Source organism: Nicotiana attenuata, chromosome 2 (genome assembly GCF_001879085.1).
Source record: "Nicotiana attenuata strain UT chromosome 2, NIATTr2, whole genome shotgun sequence".
Taxonomy (NCBI): Eukaryota; Viridiplantae; Streptophyta; class Magnoliopsida; order Solanales; family Solanaceae; genus Nicotiana; species Nicotiana attenuata.
The window spans coordinates 91821910-91842175 of NC_031990.1; positions in this window are offsets into that span (position 1 = coordinate 91821910).

Here is a 20266-nt window from a genome sequence, read left to right on the forward strand (position 1 = left end):
GATTTTGATCGGATATTTGGGCAATTCTGGCCGTATTTGAGACACGTGGCTATGGGGGTTGGATAGAGGAGGTCAAGGCGGTCCCATGGTGTTAATTTGGGACCGTTTGGCATAACCGGCGACTTGGCCGGAAAACTTCGAACGGATATTTGACGAGTTCTGGTAAGATTTGGGGGTAACGGACAGTGGATTCAGGTAAAGGAAGGGAAGGGGAATCTGGGGTGTAATTTTGGTGGCCATCGGAGCATCGCCGCCGGCGGCGACGATTTCCGGCCAGCGGCGGACGGCGGAAGGACGGTGGGGCTAGGGCGGAGACGGTGGCATTACTGGTTGTACGAGGAAGGTGAGATATATCTTAGGGTTAATGCAATTTTTCGGACAGTTTTATTAACTATGTCAAATGAATCTAGACCGTTGGATTATGGGCAATGGACGATCGAGAGTTAATTGATACGTTAAACGGCGTTCGTTTGTAGTTTTAGAGGGTTCGGACCGGTAGTCGTGGGGTATGGGTTGGGCCTAGTTTTGGTATTTGGGTTTTTTGGTGGTTTTGGTTTGGGCTGCACGAAATTGGCCCAAACATTTTGCCAACCCTTGCTTTTTTATTTCATTTTCTTTTATTTGTTTCCTTATTTTCTTTTTGTACTTTATTTATTTATATTTTCTGAATTTTCTGATTTTATTAAAATCAAAAACTAAAGACCCAATATTAAATCTAAGATTATACTAATCAATTTCCAACATTAACTAATTCTTAAACCAAAAAATGTAAAAATGTTATTTTTTCTCTTATTTTAGCAATATTAATTAACTAGTAAGAATAAAAATATAAAATCGAATTCTAAATGCAAACGCAATATTTTTGTACCTTTTTATGAATTATAGCAACTAAAAATGCATACAAAAATGCAAACAAGACACAAAATCATGCAATTAATTCCTAAAAATTCAAATAATAAAAGAAAAACTCTAATTCTAATGAATTTATAGGAGTAATTTAAGCGTGGCAAAAATCACGTGCTCACAGCTGCCCCTCTTTGCTCGAGGACACGAAGGATTTTCGGGCAAAGATAAATGAGCACCATGAAGGATTTTTGCCTGCTCAACACTCCATGAGAAGCATTTTGAAAACCGTCTGACCGAACCCTGCTTCAAAGGTTGCCTACATATCCTTGGCTATAAAGGAATCAGGTCAGTGTAGTTCTGGAAAGTTTGGTAGCTGGGACTACCAGGAGCTGTAAATTTCACTGATGTTGCTGCTGCTACTGCTTGCTGACCTCCTTATTACACACCACCCCCAGCAGAGTCGCCAGAGCTGTCACACCTCCTTTTTCACACACCACCCCGAAGGATAGTATATAAGGGAGTTTTTCCATTTAAAGTGGCATTATTCGAAATGGGATTATTTATTTATTTTTCAGAGTCGCCACTCGGGAAAGGATGGGCTTTTGGTGTCCCGAGTCACCGGTTTAATTTAAATCCCAAATCGAGGAAAAATTTTGACTTCCCAATTGGAGTCTGCGAGCTAGAAATTCTGTGTAAGGAATTCTGTTGACCCGAGGGAAGGTGTTAGGCACCCCCGGATCCCGTGGTTCTAGCACGGTCGCTTAAATTATCATAAATGGCTAAAAATCTGATTTTAATACATGTTTTAACCTATGGTGTAATTTTTTAAGATATTTACCGCTTTAGTTATTTTGTTTTTACGAAAGTGAACGTCGTTTAAGAGCGTGTTTTTGGATCACGTCACATGAAATGCACCCGGATCCTCAACACCTCTTATTCAACGTTTTGGGATTTGGATTTGGGTTGCATGAAATGCACACCCGAGTTTAGGAGAGTAATATTATTAAAAGCGCTCCTAAAGTGGCTAGCGTCTTATTGACTTTGCGGAAGCCATGAAAATTCGCTAAATGGAGTCTCCCGAATCTCTAAAATATTTTAATATAGTATTTAATGAGGGTCCCGCAATTTTATGTTTTATGCGGCGAGGCTCGTCTCATGTTTTATTTAAAGGCCATCTTAAAGCAAACTAAGATTTTCTATTTATTTTGTCTCTAAAAGGGCCTAATTAATTAATGTTACAAAATTCGGGCTTCGAGTTCAAATCCGGATTCAAACAAAAGGACAAAGCCTTTTAATTTGAACCCACCACCTAACTCGAAAGCCCAATTTTATATTATATTAAACTACGGAGTAGGGCCTCTAAANTTTTGTTCCGGGATTTGGGAAAGAAAAAAGCTCCACGGTTTTTGTGCCGGGAGATCCTCGATTTTTGTTCCGGGATTTGGAAAGAAAAAGCTCCACGGTTTTTGTGCCGGGAGATCCTCGGTTTCTGTTCCGGGATTTGGAAAGAAAAAGCTCCACGGTTTTTGTGCCGGGAGATCCTCGGTTTTTGTTGCGGGATTTGGGAAAGAAAAAAGGCTCTACGGCTTTTGTGCCGGGAGATCCTCGGTTTTTGTTCCGGGATTTTTAAGGAATGGGACCCTATGCTACCATGATTTGTTTTTCTTTTGGGATTTTCATTTTTATTTCTTTTCTTCTTTCTTCTTCTTTTGTTTTCCTCTTTTATGTTTCTCCTTTTATTTTGCAAACACATGAAAGAGCTTGGGGAGGGGAAACTTCCTTTTTGGTCGTTTTCCTGCTGCAAAGCTGTTTCAGCGCTTGCGCATTTCATTTCTTTTTGGACTGCACCTGCTTAGAACACGATCTTTCATCATAGATCCGTAACTACAAATGAATTAACACTTCCTCATATATAAAACTCTTCGCTCATTCTCACTTAGGAAAACCATAGCAACCACACAGGTGAATTCTATTAACCGTAGGAATATGCAACTCTAGGTGGGTCTAAGTTACCACAACCTTGCTAGAGTTCCGCCAATGCGTAACAGGGGCCATAGTATTAAGGATACCTCGAATAACATCAACATACGCGGCCGACAAAGCCTCACACGTACCGCACAAATCACTTGCATAACTTGATCGCGCTGGAAGGAACTGTGATCACGTGCCATTCAAATATGCCAATTCAACTATGGCTAATAATTCTATCTTCTTCCAATTTTACCCTTGATTGCCTTAGAAATAATAATAACTCATCCAAACACTAGGCATACTCCACCTACACTCATTCCCGAGTGACCTTGAATCACGAGGGACCATGCTTGTCCCAAATCCTACGAACCATTCATTACCTTCCTTGTGCGCATATTCGCATCTCGACTGGCACATCCAATTATGATATTTCCTCTACGAATCCGAATCTTTTCTCCTTTTCTTCTCAATGATACACTGCAGTTCAAAACATCATGGAACATTCTGAAGCCTCTTGTTCATAAGCTGCTTCACAAGCCGATTCTTAAACACATTGCGGGATTGAAATCTTAGGCACCAACTTTTTAAACCTTTGAATTTACTAGGACCGTTGTTAGAGAGCCACCCGCTCTAACTTGGCCCCGAACATATCAATCCAATAAATCTTCCAGCACATGAATACCCTCTCGGTGAAGCACCTGGCAGAATCATTTCCCTTGAAAACGCATCTATACAAGGCATAATTCCTTAAATCCTTCCCCAAGTCTGAACATGAGCCAATAAGGCCAACCTTTAGCACGCCTCTAACAACATTCCTTGCTCGAGTTACCAACTTATGTTCTTTTTCTTGCAGCTGAAATAACCATCAAGATATGCTAATAATCAAGAAGATCTCGCAAGTATTGTTAACCAGGCAATCCTTAATCATAGGCGGTGGGAACTCTCCCACTTTGCCGAAGCGCTTATTGCACCAATTCTCTGGAATCACCGGGATCCTTTAACCTCTTGTTGACCATAACCTTGCGCAAATCAACCGCAAAAATCTCCGGAATCATTTTGTAAAAAACCCTCTTGTTATACTCCTGAATCTCAACCACAATTACATGACGATCTCTTGCTGTTATCAATAGAGACCTTTGCAGGAAGCTTCGCGCAACCATGCGACCGCTGTCCTGCTCACTGGAAGATATTCTCGCCTGTTGGAATCTGCGTGCGAACATTTTCCAACACTACTACACGGGGTGCCAATCACCATGACATTATAATGCCCCCCCCCCTCCGAGTCCAATCTCTATGCTTTACAAAGTTTATGACCCTTCGTGGACATATCATTAAGTGCGCTGACAACATCCTTCCAATTCGAAATTTAGTCGTATCCTCTGTTCATGTCGAGCAGCTCCTTTCCGTTATGTCAAATCTCCTGCCGCATAATAGGCCCAACTTCAAATTAAATCTGTAGGCCCAAAGCGACCAATCACTAAAATTTCCGCAAATTCACTCTCACAAACTCTCCCACTATTGGCGAAACATACCCTTAGTTGACATACTCGACCTTGCTCCGTATACCATGGCCTCCTAGAAAATTTTAACCACCGCTTTGACACTCCCCACATGTCCTTCCTCTCCTTGCTGCTCAGTTGTCGCCTTAAATAAAATCTATTCTCGTGCCTTGAACCCACAATTGTTGCTAACTTTAAAACCTTTCCGAAGATCATCTTCCTCGAACTGTCGACATTAGGAAACACTGATTCAATCCTGTAACTACTCACCCCGCGATATCCTGACAAGCCGTATCTTCAATACTATTTCACAAATATTACCCCGAAAGGCGAACTGTAGAGGATCTCATAAAACCGCGAACTTAAGTACGTTTCAATTAGGACAATGGCACCTCATCATGAGATGAAAAACATCCACCACGCTGGCAAATACCAAGTCTCATACTCCACCAGCACACATCTGCCATTCTCAGGTCCGATTGGTCTTTCCCTGCGGAATGAAATTGTCGAATCTCTAGATCATGGCAGTTGAGTAAAACCTCCCTTCAAAGTCTTCACTGCCCGACACATAGGCAAACGTACTACACATCATATTAATACTGCGCAACAAATCGATTTATAAGTATTATGCAACTTGTGCCTAGCCTCAGAGCTCCAGAACGATCAAAATTGTTCCATAAGGCGACCGATATAGTTCAGACAACTATGCAGGGAGAAACACCCGCGTAGTGCAATCGTAGTACCATAACAATACTGCAAATATCGATTCATAACCAGTGAGTTCGCGGGTCGCATAAGATTGATAGGAAAGAATTAATAGGCAAAGCTCCAGGGATTAAATCGCACGATAAGAACAAAAAGGAATACTCCTTAATATCTATAGCTCCCCGAGGATAAGTAAGACGTCTCCGTAAACCGATCCGCGAGACTCTATAGACTTGACATGACTCGGTGAAACCCTAGGAACCTAGTGCTTCTGATACCATGGTTGTCACGACCCAAAAATCCACTAAGGGTCGTGATGGCGCCAGACACCACCCGTCAGGCAAGCCCAACCAGAATTACTTAATTAAATTCTCGTTTTAATACTTTGAAATCTATGATTTTCCTCCTTTTATGATTTCTCCTTTTTTAAAATAAAAAGATAATCGCTTCATTCAAAATTTTAATGATAAGGAAATGCTCATACCAAAATACTCAAAAACCATCTCAGAACCGGTGTCCACAAGTGCATGAGCATTTTCTAAGATTTGAATAAAGTTACAACGTTGTCCGGAACCCAAATGCGACAAAAATTTAAAATCATCCTGAAAGAGACTATAGTAAGCCTGCGAGTTTGCCTCGAGGGGAAATATAGCTCACCTAGTCTCTTGGTAGCCCGTGCTGCTACGCCAAATGGGCCAATAGAAAGTACCTGTACTGTGCAACAAAATGCACACAAGTGTTAGCATTGAGTACGAAAACAACTTGTAACTCAGTAAGTATCCCGCCTATCTCGAAGAAGTAGAGACGAGATGGAACTTCGACACTTACTAATGGTAAAAGTAATAATATTAATTAGTAAAGCGATCGACTCACAAAATATTTTAAAGGACAAGCAGTAGATTCAAAATGAACTACGAAATAGATAAAGGTTCTTTTTTTATTAATTTAAAAGGTCTCCGGATTCATAATCTATTAATTAACAAATTATCTTTCAAGTCGGGGGAGCAGATGGCAATATCAAATAAATACCTCAAGACAAGCAAACCTCAAACATGGCATCTCATGCCGAGTCGTACGGCCCGATCACATAAATGTATAAATGTGCAGCCGCGAGGGTCAGAGCGGCCCGAACCATAACCGCATCTATACTCCGCTCGCGAAATCATGCATGCGACGTTGGGGGTCAAATTAAAAATAAACAATCCACTCTGCTCGCGTACCATAACATGCGACGCAGGTACACATGAAATACATGCTCAAACAAATATTAAATTTTAGCGGGGAACATTTATTTCCAATTAGAAGCAATTCGTTTTTAATGATTAAGAGAATAAACGTTTACTCCCTTTCTAGGAAATTCATTTTACCAATTCGATAAAGATTTAAGAAATTCAAACTATCATAGTGATATTACAAATATTCCAAGCTATAGCATGCTTTTGGGTCCTAGACTACCCGGACCTTACACATATTAGTACATAACGCACGGACTTCATCACTCATGCGTACGTAGCCCCCACCAAAATAGGAGGTACATAACCAATTTATTTCACCTTTAATGGGGACAATTCCCCTTACAAAGTTAGGAAGGAGGACTCACCTCGTCCGAAGATCCATAACCGGCATTCCACGCCCTTCCGAAGAACTTGAATCGATGCCAAATACTCCCAAAAAAACTAGCCAATGGAAAAAAAAAAAAAATATTGCAATTCAATTAATATAACGACAAACTACTCATTTTAATCCAATTATATAACAATTCGTAACCCCAGATGAAAAAGTTGACAAAATCGCCCTCGGGCCCACGTGCCCGGATTCCGAAAGTTTTTTAAGATTAAAGCTTACCCATGACTCCATGAACTTCAAATACATAATTTCTCTCCAAATTTCATACCCAAAATCGTGGTCAAATTCAGGAATATCAAATTTTCTAGGTTTTTCTCAAACCCCAATTTCTACCGAATTTACATGCTAACATCCATACATAATTCGATTAATATTTAACTCAAGATAGGTGGGATTAGCTTACCTTGGTTTGATGATGAAAATCTCACTTAAAGCTCTCCAAATCTCCCACACCAAATGAAAAATGGGGGGGAAAATGACCAAACCCCCCGATTTTTAAAAGAACCACTGCCTCCAGTACCTTTCTGCACCTGCGATCCTATGACGCGTTTTCTGTGGTTCCTAGGTGCGAGGCAACCTACCGCTTCCTACCATTCCTCCAGGCTCCCCCTTTTTCCGCTTCTGCACTCTCTACCGCAGATGCGGTCCCGCATCTAACGGCAAATACGACCCGCATTTGTGGTCCCATCTCTCTTCACGTCTAACCGCTTTTGCGGTTCCCTCCTCGCTTCTGCGGGCTGCTTCTGCGAGGTGAATCCTCCGCAGGAAGCGGTTATACAGTACCAAGATCCCTCGCTCGATCTCCAAAATCCAATTTTGATCCGTTAACCACCCGAAATCCACCCGAGGGCCCCCGGACTCCAACCAATTCATGCCAACCCAGTCCCAAAACACATTACAGGACTTGCTCGAGCCTCAAATCATAATCAAGAAAATCTAAAACCACGAATCGAGCCTCCAATCCAAGCTTTATGAACTTCAGAATTTCAAACTTCTACTTTCGATGTTTAAACTAGTCAATCACGTCCGATTGATTCATATTTTGCGCAAAGTCATAATTCGATATTACGGACTACTCCACTTTCGAAATCAGATTCCGAGCCCCGATATCAAAAATTCCACCCGGTCAAAACTTCTCAAAACCTCAAATTTTTATCTTTAGCCAAATGACCTCAAAATGAACCCACAGGCATCCGAATTCACTTCTGATTGCGCTCCCAAACTCCGAATGCACCATACGGAGTCTACTCTCAGATCGAAATCCCAAACGGACGATCAAACACTGAAATGCACTTCAACCCAAACTTATGAAATTTTCCTCCAAAATATGCTAACTTCCACATAGCGCCAAACGCACCCGGGTCATCACAAACCCGATCCGGGCATACGCCCAAGTCCGAAATCATCTAGTAAGAACCTACTGGAACCTTTCAGATGCCGAATTCACGCAGGCCGTTTTACTCTGAAATCCAATCCCATCCTAGTCATTTTCTCATACTTAAAGCTTCCGAAATTGAGAATTTCCTCCTCCAAAGTCAACTCCGAAACTTCCTGAAATTTAATTCTGACCACGCGTACAAGTCCCATGATGCCTGAGAAGCTGTCATGGCTCGAACTGTTGAACGGCTGTGCTAGGGTTCCCGAACCGACTGTCGCGGTCGTTACAACAACGATCATATGAAAAGGAAGAATTGTATCAGGATTGCATACCACGGATAGAGCTATCAAAAACGGGGTCCAGCCCGCCCAAGCCTTGTGGGCTTTTTAATTGGGTGGGCTAGGATGGGGCCGGCCCATCACGAATGATGGCACTTTAAAATGGCCAGCCCAACCAGCTCTAAGAAAGGTCGCGGGCTAGGCGTGTCGGCCCTTCAATTTTTTTTTAAGAAAAAAGAATTTTCTTTAAGTCCCTTAAATATTTTTTCGTGACATACTTGGATTAATCATGTAAACAATTCTATTTGCATTAAAGCGCAAAAAAGCGTATATTTAACGAGGAACCTTGTAATGAAATGGCAAATTCTCTATATCTCTAGCTCTTCTTTTTTTAAGTTACATGAATATTTTTCTTATGATTTTCTTTGCTTTTTTCTTCAGATTCAGGGATGTTCATAAGTTTGTGTATGATGAGGTTTTTTTAATCAGGATTAAATCATTTGCTGATTTCATCATTATAGTCCATTAAAAAATTTAAAATTCTTGATAGTGATCAATTTCTTTTTGTGTATTTAAAATTGATCTTTTCTATACTGATGAGCAGTTTAAAATATGTTTAATAAATTTTACTAAAAATAATCCAAATGATCATTGGCCACTTAAAGTAATATTTTCTTTGGAAAAAATTTATTATTGGCCATTAAAAACTTTCGAGTCATTATTATTGAGCAAAAGGAAAACTAATTTTGTCAATATTACACGCATGTTCAAATAATCTAAATTCTAGTTGATATGGAAAGGTTAAATGAGAAATCTTAGGTGGGGATGGGATTGCAGTAATAGTTTTTTTAGTTTTTTACTTTTTTTGAAATATTTAAATATTTTAAATAGTTAATTAATTTGAATTTAATTAATTTTTGAGGCCACGGGGCCGCGGGCCAGCCCTGCCTAAGGGCCAGCGGCGCTAACTTGGCAGGCTTATACGAGGGCAGCGGGTAACGGGCAGGGTTTAAGCCTCGAGTTTTTAAATGGGTTCAAAAATTCCAGCCCAACCTACCCAAATAGCCGGCTGGGTTGGGCTGACCCTCACGGGCCAGGCCCATTTTTACGGCTCTACAACCAAGGGGTGGGGCGTATGTGCAACAGATAGCCACTAACAGCTTAGTGTCTTTATTTTTAAAGCCAGCGTTTAAATGGTCTTTAATAAATTTAAACTGCTCGACAAAAAACCCTTCTGGCTCATGTCCTTAACTTCAGGGACTTCAGATACATGTCCTTAATATTTGAACTTGAAACTCTAACGTAGGACTTCGAGGACTTACATGTCCCTAAACTTTGAACTTGGAAACTCTAAGTTCAGGACTTTCAAGGTTAATGTCCTTAGTTTTTGAACTTGGAACTCACAACTTTTCAAGACCAAGCGTCCTTCAACTTTTGAAGCTTGTAAGTCGAAAGTTAAGGACCTATTTGCCTTAACTTTTGAAAACTTGTAACCGTAAGTTTAAGTACTGCTTGTCCTTAAACTTTTGAACGTTGTAACATATAAGTTAAGGACTGTCTGGTCCTTAAACTTTGAAACTTTAAACTCAAAGGTTAAGGACTGCATGTCTTAAGTTTTAAAACTTGAACAATAACTTAAGGACGGCATGTCCTTAAGTTTTGAACTTGAAACAATAACTTAAGGAACTGCATGTCCTTAAGTTTTGAACTTTGAAACTATAAAAGTTAAAGGAACTGTCTTCCTTAACTTTTTGAAACATGAAACTCAAATTAAGGGACTGCCTGTCCTTAACTTTAGAACTTGGAAATCAAAAGTTTAAGGACCTATGTCCTTAAGTTTTGAACTTGTAACTGATGTCTTGTCCTTAACTTTTGAACTCTTGAAAAATCAAAGTTAAAAGATTTAAATTTCGGAGAGTCTGGCGACATTATTCTTTTGGCATATGAATTGAAAGCATATTTTTTTGCGTTTTTTTATTTTGTTTGCTTTCCAGACTGAACCAGCACAAGGAGAGCAGAAGGTCTACACCCTACTTAAAAGTCTGATTACTAACTTTGAACCGTGAATACATTGAAAAGTTGTTGTAAAGAGCTTTTGGTCTTTGAATGATATGCTTACAAGCGATGCTGCATTAGAATGACGTGGTTAGATAGGCTCCGCCCCCTCAACAATAATGCAACAGTTATGAAGATAGGCACGGAGAGAGAGAAGCAAGGGTTTGGGAAGAAAATGCAAGGAAGAAAGGGTAAAAAAATATCTTTTCATATTTAATTTTAATAGACAGTGGCTATTTTTGCTCAACATTAGAATTGCTGATAAAAAATAAATACCACCTTAAATAGTGCTACACCATGCCTTTCTACCCAAGGGTGTGGTAGAGGGAGGGGATAAAGAATGTTCGCAGATTTAAATACAAGTTATTGAATAGGGTTGGGAACGGATAATGAGTAAGTTGATTTTTTTCCACCTATAAATGCTTACATGAACTAACTGTTAATTTTAAGGGGGTAGAAGTGGTCTACTTTACTAACGACAAGGCTAGTTTGATTGTTATAAAAAAATATAATGGAAAGCAAAGTGAATCTATTTCTACTAGTGAAGTTTAGGTTTAGCCACTTTTCCATTTCTTAAGACTTGTTTTTGGAGACTTTTAGAGAAGTTCAAGTACTATTTGAAAAATTATAAAGAGTTACTTGGAGAATAAACACTTTTAACATCTATTCCTAGAGGTTCATTGGGTCATTTCGTGGCTAAATCTTGTTAGAGTATCACATTCAAAATAGTTGAGAATACACGTATTATGGAATTGAATCACTATGATTTCAATTCAAAAGCTTCAAGAACACCCCCATAAAGTTAGAGTAGGATTTAAGTTTAAAAGGTAATCTTTCCCCTACTTTAGATATTGTGTTATTAAAATTATGAATAAGTTAGTCAACTTGAACACACTTACAAGGGTGAGATTTAACACAAGACTTAGAAAACTAAAATCTTGGAATTTAGGGTAAGCAAAGTTTAATTGAAAGGTGGAGGAAATAGAGTTCACCCATAAGTGGTGCTCTTAGGCCCTACTAGGACAAAACAGTAATTTTTAGCAGTTACGTCGGTAACCCTAGTATTCTCTATATAAGTTCACTTACAGTGTACAATAAAAATAACTCTCATGCAGTATTTTTTTACGCTCTTTCTCTCTCAATTTCGAGTTGGGTTAGATTGTGCTATAGAGGGGTTGCGTCCATCACAACGTGACAAGCACCACCCGACAGTGATTCCAGTCGCGGTTTAATCCGTTTCTTTTTCCCCTTATTGCTTACGCCAACAAGTAAGTTCTTGTTTTACGAATTTACGCGATTATCGTAATATGTTTAATTATCATTGTTATGCTACATTGGTATTAGAGTCATAGGCTGATTTCTGGTCCCCGATAAAAAATACATAATAGTTCTAAATTTCTGTGTGATCTAAGAACTACGTGTCTATATTTTTTATGGCGTTTATGTGCAGTTGGGATAATATAACACTAAACCTATTGTGATTTAAACTATTGAGTTTTAAAACAATCTAATTTTTTTGTAATCTGGTCATTTTTTTTTCCCAAACCAGTTTATTCTAGAGTAGGCTCGATTGGTTAAAACTAACACAAATATAGTTTTTCTATATGTTATCGATCTATAGCCCCTATGTCGCCATAAACACCCGGTCTCAAAACCACTGTTGCCTCTGTTAACCAGCACTGTCAAATGGACATTGCTTGATTTTGAAAGAAGAGAAACAAAGCTTTTCTTTGTTCTAGAATTAAGAGGGTGGCGGCACAAAGATAAGAAAGAGGAGAAAGGAAACACGAAGAGTTTCAGCTTTATACCTAATCTTTAATTATTATTTTTTTTTTTAAAAAGGGAAAGGAGAAATTTTCTCAGTGGTGACTGATAAAGAAGAAGGGGGAGAATAATCATACATACATGTTATGAAATATTATTTGTGAGTGGATGTCTATAACTCCTAAAGAGAGTTACTCCCACTACTCTTCTCCATTATGTTAGATATTCCCACTACTTCTCACCATTATGGATGTAACTCCCACACCTCCACGATGCTTCCTGTCACACCTCCTTTTTTACCACACACCTACCCCGCAGGATAAATGTTAAAGGAATTTTTATTAAAGTGACATTATTCGAAATGAGATCATTTATTTATTTAGGAGTCGCCAACTTGGGATAGGAATTGGCTTTTGGGTCCAAGTTCACGGATTTAATTTAAATCCCAATCGAGAAAATTTCGACTTCCCAATTGGAGTCTAGCGAACCAGAGAATTCTGTGTAAGGATCTGTTGCGACGGGGAAGGTGTTAGGCACCCCCGGATCCCGTGGTTCTAGCACGGTCCCGCTTAATTTACATTAAATGGCTAAAATCTGGTTTTTATACATATTTAAAAACCTATAGTTGCATTTTAAGATTATTTACCACTTTTAGTTTATGTTTGTTTTTACGAAAGTGAACGCCGTATTAAGAGCGTTGTTTTTGGGATCACGTCACATGAAATGCACCCGGATCCTAAACACCTTATTCGCGGTTTTTGGGATTTGGATTTTGCGTTGCCGTGAAATGCGCACCCGGAAAAAAGTTTTAGGAAAGTAACATTATTAAAAAAAAAAAACGTGCCTAAAGTGCTAAGCGCCTTATTAACTTGCGGAAGGCCACGAAAAATTCGCCATAACGGCACGCCCCAAATTCTAAGTAATTTGTATTAGATGATTAATGAGGGCCCGCAATTTTGGTTTTTTGTTCGGCAAGGCCATCTCATTTTTTTTATAAGGGCCGTCCTAAAGCACTACAATTTTCCTATTGTATTATTGTCTCTAAAAGGCCCATTAACTTACAATTATAAATTCGGGCCCTCGAATTCAAGTCCGAATTCAAAACAAAAGGAAGACCCTTGTTAGCTTGAACCCGCTACCTAATTCGAAACCCATTTTATATTTGTGAATAATTCCCTAAACTCCTAATATAATTTAAGGATTTTTTACTTCAGCACTTTTCCTATTGTTTTTGGGCCTAAAAAACGGCCCGGTGCAATTCAAACAGCAAAGCACAAGCCTGCGTAGGCCAAAGCAGACCCCCTGCCATGTCCTAACTTTGTCCATACACAATATATTGTAAATTCATTATCACTAATTGCTGACAGTTTGGAATGTACAGTGACTTGCAGCAACTATCCAACAATTTCCAAATATCCAATTACAATTGAACCTTAACAAATTCAGCAATTATCCAGAACACTAGGAATATTGTGCTAATAGTTCATTAATCTACTCATTTAATTTAATATTAAAGCACTACGTGTAAATGTCTCAGCGAATATATATTTGAATTCCTATGTATTGCAATTTACGGGTATGACAGTCTAAATACACGAGATACTCGCAAGAACATTATAGCCTTAAATTTCCCCCCCCACATGTGAATCACTGGCAAACATATTCGTACCAAAGCCAGCACTGCTTGAAAATGCACACAACTCTAAATGATTCAATGATTCTAATTAGCTACAAATCTTACTAAGCATAATGTAGTGGCAGAAATTCATGTAAATTCCTAAAAGGTTAAAATTCTAATTAATTACAGATCCATGTATCATTCAAGTAACAAAACTATTCTATGCTTTTACCAAACAGGGCACAGGAAACTTCCATAGATATCAAACTTGATCTATTTTTGATCATTTCATAAAACTTAGCCCTAACATTGAATCTCACAATTGATAGGTCAAATGATACCTGAAAAAGGAACAAAGGCAGGTATTGAGAACCAGTGAAGTAAGCAACAACTAACAGGAAGTTCACACGCAACAATCACACAGGCTTCGAACCAAGAAATGAAATCCGCAGTCCCAAAAAAGTTCAAACGGATCTAGCAGATCCACTTTTAACACAGCAGCAAACCAAATAGAAATGAACACCAGTGCATAGACCAACCAACGAAACACCAACTAAGTCAAATCTTGACTTAAAAAGCCTTATGAAACTTCAACTGGTGCATAGCCAGCCAAATTCTCACTTAATTTGATTCATTTGTACTTGAATGAGTCTCTACACTTCAACAAGCGAGCAAATAGTAACTTACAAGAATGTGAGATCTAATGATATAAACTGAAATCAGATCTCTAATTTTCAATGGAACAGTTGCATTTTTGGTTTTTCGTTTTCTGATTTTTTTTGTAATTTTTGTAATATTGAAATTTCAATATGCTAACTGAAGACTAAAATGGCTTTGGGAGGGCAAATTTTGGGTGCTGGGAACTCTAGGAATTTTCAGGGGTTCAAAACTTGTGAAACAAGCAATGGGTGTGCCTTTTATAGGCAAAGCCTAAGGCTTCCTTCAGATTTTAGTTTTTCTTTTTAGGTCCTTCTCATTTTCAGGCTTTTAGTCTTATTTTTAAACGTTACCCAGTAAAACACCTATTTGATTGAAAACTATACTAAAGTCTATTTCTGAAAGTCCTATACCCATTACAATTCCCTATACTATCTTACCTTTTAAAAAAATTTCCAAATCTGGCTTGAAATGTACCTTTTCCATATGCCGTGAACTACCTCTCAAATTCTTCTTGGAACTTATCTGTGCACTTCAATCGTATTGGATTTGACTCAAACTCACTCTTACAATGTTAATTAATAAGCTGACATATAGACTTAACCTTATTTTAATGTAAATCAGCTATAACTAATCAATTAATCCTAACTACGAATTAAACCTAAGATTTAATCAAAACCATTGATTTAATCAACCAAAACAAGTATCCGAAGCAGGTTGAAACAACAATTAACTAAGATTAAAATGAAACAAAATTGTAATTGCAAGGATTATCGAAACAGGTAAAACACGTTCAAGAATCGAACTATTGAATTAAAGGCTAAACAATGCTGTTGAAAATCAAATACAGTACGCTAACTATTAAAATTGCTAGAACGACATACTGAATCAAAAAATAAACAAAACGAAAACAAAAGAAACAAGAACAAATCAGAAATTAAAGAGAAGAAAAAAAGAAAACAGATATCCTATAGAATTAGGAACTCGTGCTAGGCACTGTTGCTTGAATCCTCCAGGTTCTTGACACGTAAATTCCCTAATCGTGTGTTTTCACCAGAGAACCCACTGATTAGGGAAATTACGGCCAAAATCCTAAAATTTGAGCTAGGGTTCTGCCGGTTCTAAGATTTGAAATTCGAGAAGTTTATGGCACGATTCGAAAGGTTTTGGTTAGGGATTAATGGATGGGAGGTCATGGAGACTTGGGTGTGAATTGGCCGGTTTGGACAAGTTTGTTTTGGCCGAAAATTTTGATCTAATATTCGAGGCCATATGGCTATGATCGAGGGGAATGGTTATGGGGTTGGAAGAGGAGAGGAAAGACGAGTTTGGTGGTGTATTTTTGGGGTTGATCGGAGCATCGCGCCGTCAGAGGCGTTTCCGGCCGGCGGCGGATGCGGTGGACGGCGGGAGAGCCGGTAGGGACGGTGGTGCTTACAGGGGAGACGTGGTGTTATGGTTGTACGAGGGAGGTGAGATATGTCTTAGGGTTAATGCAATTTTTCGGACAAGTTTTATAACTAGGTTCAAATGAAATCTAAGACCGTTGATTAGGCAATGGAGATCGAGATTAATTGATACTTAAAACGGCGTCGTTTTGATTTTTAGAAGGGTTGGACCGGATCTGGGGTATGGGTTGGGCCCATTTTGGATTGGGTTTTTTTGGTGATTTTGGTTTGGCTGCACGAATTGGCCCAAACATTTTGCAACCCTTGCTTTTTTATTTCATTGTCTTTTATTTTGTTTCTTATTTCTTTTTGTGACTGATTTATTTATATTTTCTGATCATTTTCTGATTTTATTTAAAATCAAAAACAAAGACCATATTAATCTAAGATATACTAATAACAATTTCCAACATTAACTAATTCTTAAACAAAAATGTAAAAAATTTGTTATTTTTCTCTTATTTAGAAATATTAAGTTAAACTAGTAAGAATAAAAATATAAAATCGAATTCTAAATGCAAACGCAATATTTTGTACCTTTTTATGAAATATAGCAACTAAAAATGCATACAAAAATGCAACAAGACACAAAAATCATGCAATTAATTCCTAAAAATATTCAACATAATAAAAGAAAAAACTCTAATTCTTGAATTTATAGAGTAATTTAAGCGTAGGCAAAAACGTGCTCACAGCTGCCCCTCTTTGTCGAGGACACGAAGGATTTTCGGGCAAAGATAAATAGAGCACCATGAAGGATTTTTGCCTGCTCAAACTCCATGAGAGAGCCATTTTGAAAACCGTCTGGACCGAACCCGCTTCAAAGTGTTGCTACATATCCTTGGCTATAAAGGAATCAAGGATCATGTAGTTCTGGAAAGTTGAGCTGGGACTATCCAGGAGCTGTAAATTTTTCACTCGATGTTGCTGCTGCTACTGCCTTTGCTGACCTCCTTATATACACACCACCCCCAGCAGAGTCGCCAGGAGCTTGTCACACCTCCCTCCTTTTTCACACACCACCCCGAAGGATAAGTATATAAGGGAGTTTTTTCCATTTCAAAGTGCATTATTTCGAAAATGGGATATATTATTTATGTTTTCAGAGTCGTCACTCGGGAAAGGATGGGCTTTTGTGTTCCGAGTCACCGGTTTAAATTTAATCCCAAACGAGAAAATTTTTGACTTCCAAATTGGATCTGCGAGCTAGGAATTCGTGTAGGAATTGCTGTTTGACACCGAAGGTGGAAGGTGTTAAGGCACCCCCGGATCCCGTGGTTCTAGCACGGTCGCTTAAATTATCATAAATGGCTAAAAATCTGATTTTAATACATGTTTTAACCTATGGTGTAATTTTTTAAGATATTTACCGCTTTAGTTAGTTTTGTTTTTACGAAAGTGAACGTCGTTTAAGAGTGTTTTTGGATCACGTCACATGAAATGCACCCGGATCCTCAACACCTCTTATTCAACGTTTTGGATTTGGATTTGGGTTGCATGAAATGCACACCCGAGTTTAGGAGAGTAATATTATTAAAAGCGCTCCTAAAGTGGCTAGCGTTTATTGACTTTGCGGAAGCCATGAAAATTCGCTAAATGGAGTCTCCCGAATCTCTAAAAATATTTAATATATAGTATTAATGAGGGTCCCGCAATTTTATGTTTATGCGGCGAGGCTCGTCTTTCTTGTTTATTAAAGGCCATTCTTAAAGCAAACTAAGATTTTCTATTTATTTTGTCTCTAAAAGGGCCTAATTAATTAATTTACAAAATTCGGGCTTCGAGTTCAAATCCGGATTCAAACAAAAGGACAAAGCCTTTTAAATTTGAACCCCCACCTAAACTCGAACCAATTTTATTATATTTAAACTACGGAGTAGGGCCTCTAAACCAATTCCACATGATGAATTTCAGCATACTGTTGGCGAGGTCCATCAAACAGTGGGTTATTCAGCAAGCAGGCCCAAATTGACATCTAACAAAAACTAGAATTCGAGATCAAACCCCATGGATAATTGAATAAGGTTAACTGCAAGGCTAGAAGTACTGGGCCCAGCGTTACACAGCTGGATCATATTAGGCCCAGTTTATGGCCTGGACAGGTCCAGCTATTATGGTTAGCCAACTTAGAGCTGACTTAATTTCAAATTTATCAATAACCAATGTTGAGATTTAACTCAAACTCATAAGAAACGTGCACTAAAAATTCAACATCAACAATCAAACTCAAGATCTTACTATACTGAAAGGCGAATTTTTTTTTTTTTTTGCAGGGAACTTCACACTTAATCCTGGCATTCGAGTTAATAGTCTGATCTATTTTATAGGAAATACAAGCACACATGCTTAATTTTACAGTTACTCTCAGTCAATACTTGGATCCAGCTTAGATTTTAAATTAATAGAGGAACCTAAATATGGATCGACTAAGCTATAGTTGACAAACAAATAAATAGTCCATAGAGTTCAATTACCAACCAATATAAATGTCTTATTAATACAATTAAATACTGTCAAAGGTATTGCTATGCTAAAATCAGGAAGTCAAATAAACACAATCAAACATTCGGTAACAGCTCTTATCATTGAACTTCAAAGGCATTCGTACAAGCTGATCTAATTCCTCACGTAACACTTGAAGTTAAAGAGGTACCTGGAATGGAATCAAATGAGGAGAAGGAGAGGTCAGCTGCAGCAGTATATGAACAGATGCAAAGTTTTAGCAGGAAACAGTAATTTCAAATCCAAAAAACCCAGGACGACTCAAGCAAACAGCACCAATAAAGGACCAACACTAAAGCCCAAATGAACCTAAGTAGGCTTGGAACAAGTCGAGGAAAATTTCTGAACTGTTAGCCAGCCAAACAGCAGGACATTTCAAGTCATTTTTATCTCTTAATCTAACTAAGAAATTGAATGCAAGGGCTGAAACTCGAAATGATCTAAGAGACTTCATATATAATGGTATTTCTGGAGTTTTTTGTTTGCCCCCGAGTTGCAGAAGCTTTTTCAGTCTTTTATGCCTTTTTTCTTGTTTCTTGTATGTTTGGATTTTTGTGAAGGTTTAAATTTCAAAATCAGATCTGAAATTAGAGAAGGACTTTTGGGGAGAATTTTTGGAGGCTCCCCAAAACTTGTTATACAAAGCAAATGAATGGCTATTTATAGGCAACTTAGGGTGCACTTCAGACTTTCTTTTACTCATTAGTCCCTGTTTTATTTCCATTCTTCCTTCTCATTTTTTGACTTGTTATACAAGTAACTACACCTATTTTTGTGAATTTCAGTTCAAAACCTCTTCTAGAAAGTCCTAGGGATTCTATTCTGATTTTTCATACTTGAAATCCCTAAGCTACCCTTACTTCATTTCAAAATTTACTAAATCTGATAAACTTACCACTTCCCATGCCTATACTACCCCTGACTTCACCTCTGAATTACTTTGGACAATTAACCAACCTTCAACTCATGGGTCAAGTTGACCCAATTCGTTTAACCCTAATTGGGCTGGCCTACTTTTCCTTGGCTTCAAACCCTCCGGAAATTGACCCAATTCATAAAGTCTCGCTAAACCAATACCAAATTCAAACCCAGCAGTTCAATCAGGTCCAGAAGAAAAGGGCAATTAACACTACAACATTCAGTAATTAAAACTAAACCATGCCATTAACACCTACGAACTATTAAGGATTTTAGAAACTTATACCTAATTAAACGAAGAAAGAGAAGAGTAAACTAGTTAATGAACCTAAAGTCATGAATAAGCAACGATTTCCAAACATGGAGAAACCTAAAACTAAATCAGAAACAAAACAAGAAAAGAAAAAGAAATACTAAAAAATAAAGATACGAGATAAAATGAAAATGAGCGAAGGGAAATTACCTAGCAAACTGGCCAAAATCAAATCACGAACATCGACAGGATGCTTTGATTTTGACTAAACAGGCTTTAACCGTGTGTTTTTATGTGAAAACACACACCTAAAACCCATTAGAGTCAAAATTGTCAACAAAATCTTTTTTTCCGGATTTTCAGGGTTAACTTGAATTTTATAGATTCCGGATCTTGGCTAAAATCTTGGGGCAAAAAGGAGTGTGAATCTGTGATGTGGGGGTGGAGAGAGACCTACGGTGTAAATTTGGTGGGGATTGAGTGGGTGCGCCGCCGTGGGGGGGGTGGCGGCGCCTAGGTTTGGAGGATTATGGGGTGTTTGGTTGGGTTTTTTGAGAAGAAAATAGTTAACGGTTTGGAACGAGGAGAGGACAAGGATTCATGGATTGAAATTTTGGGGTCGATTGGGGTTGCGCCGCCGGCGGAGACGTTTCCGGCGTGGTAAAAGGAGAAGGAGATGGGAGGAGGAAGGTGGGGTTATGGCGAGAGCCATGGCGGCGTTACAAATAAAGGGGGGGGGGGGGGGGTA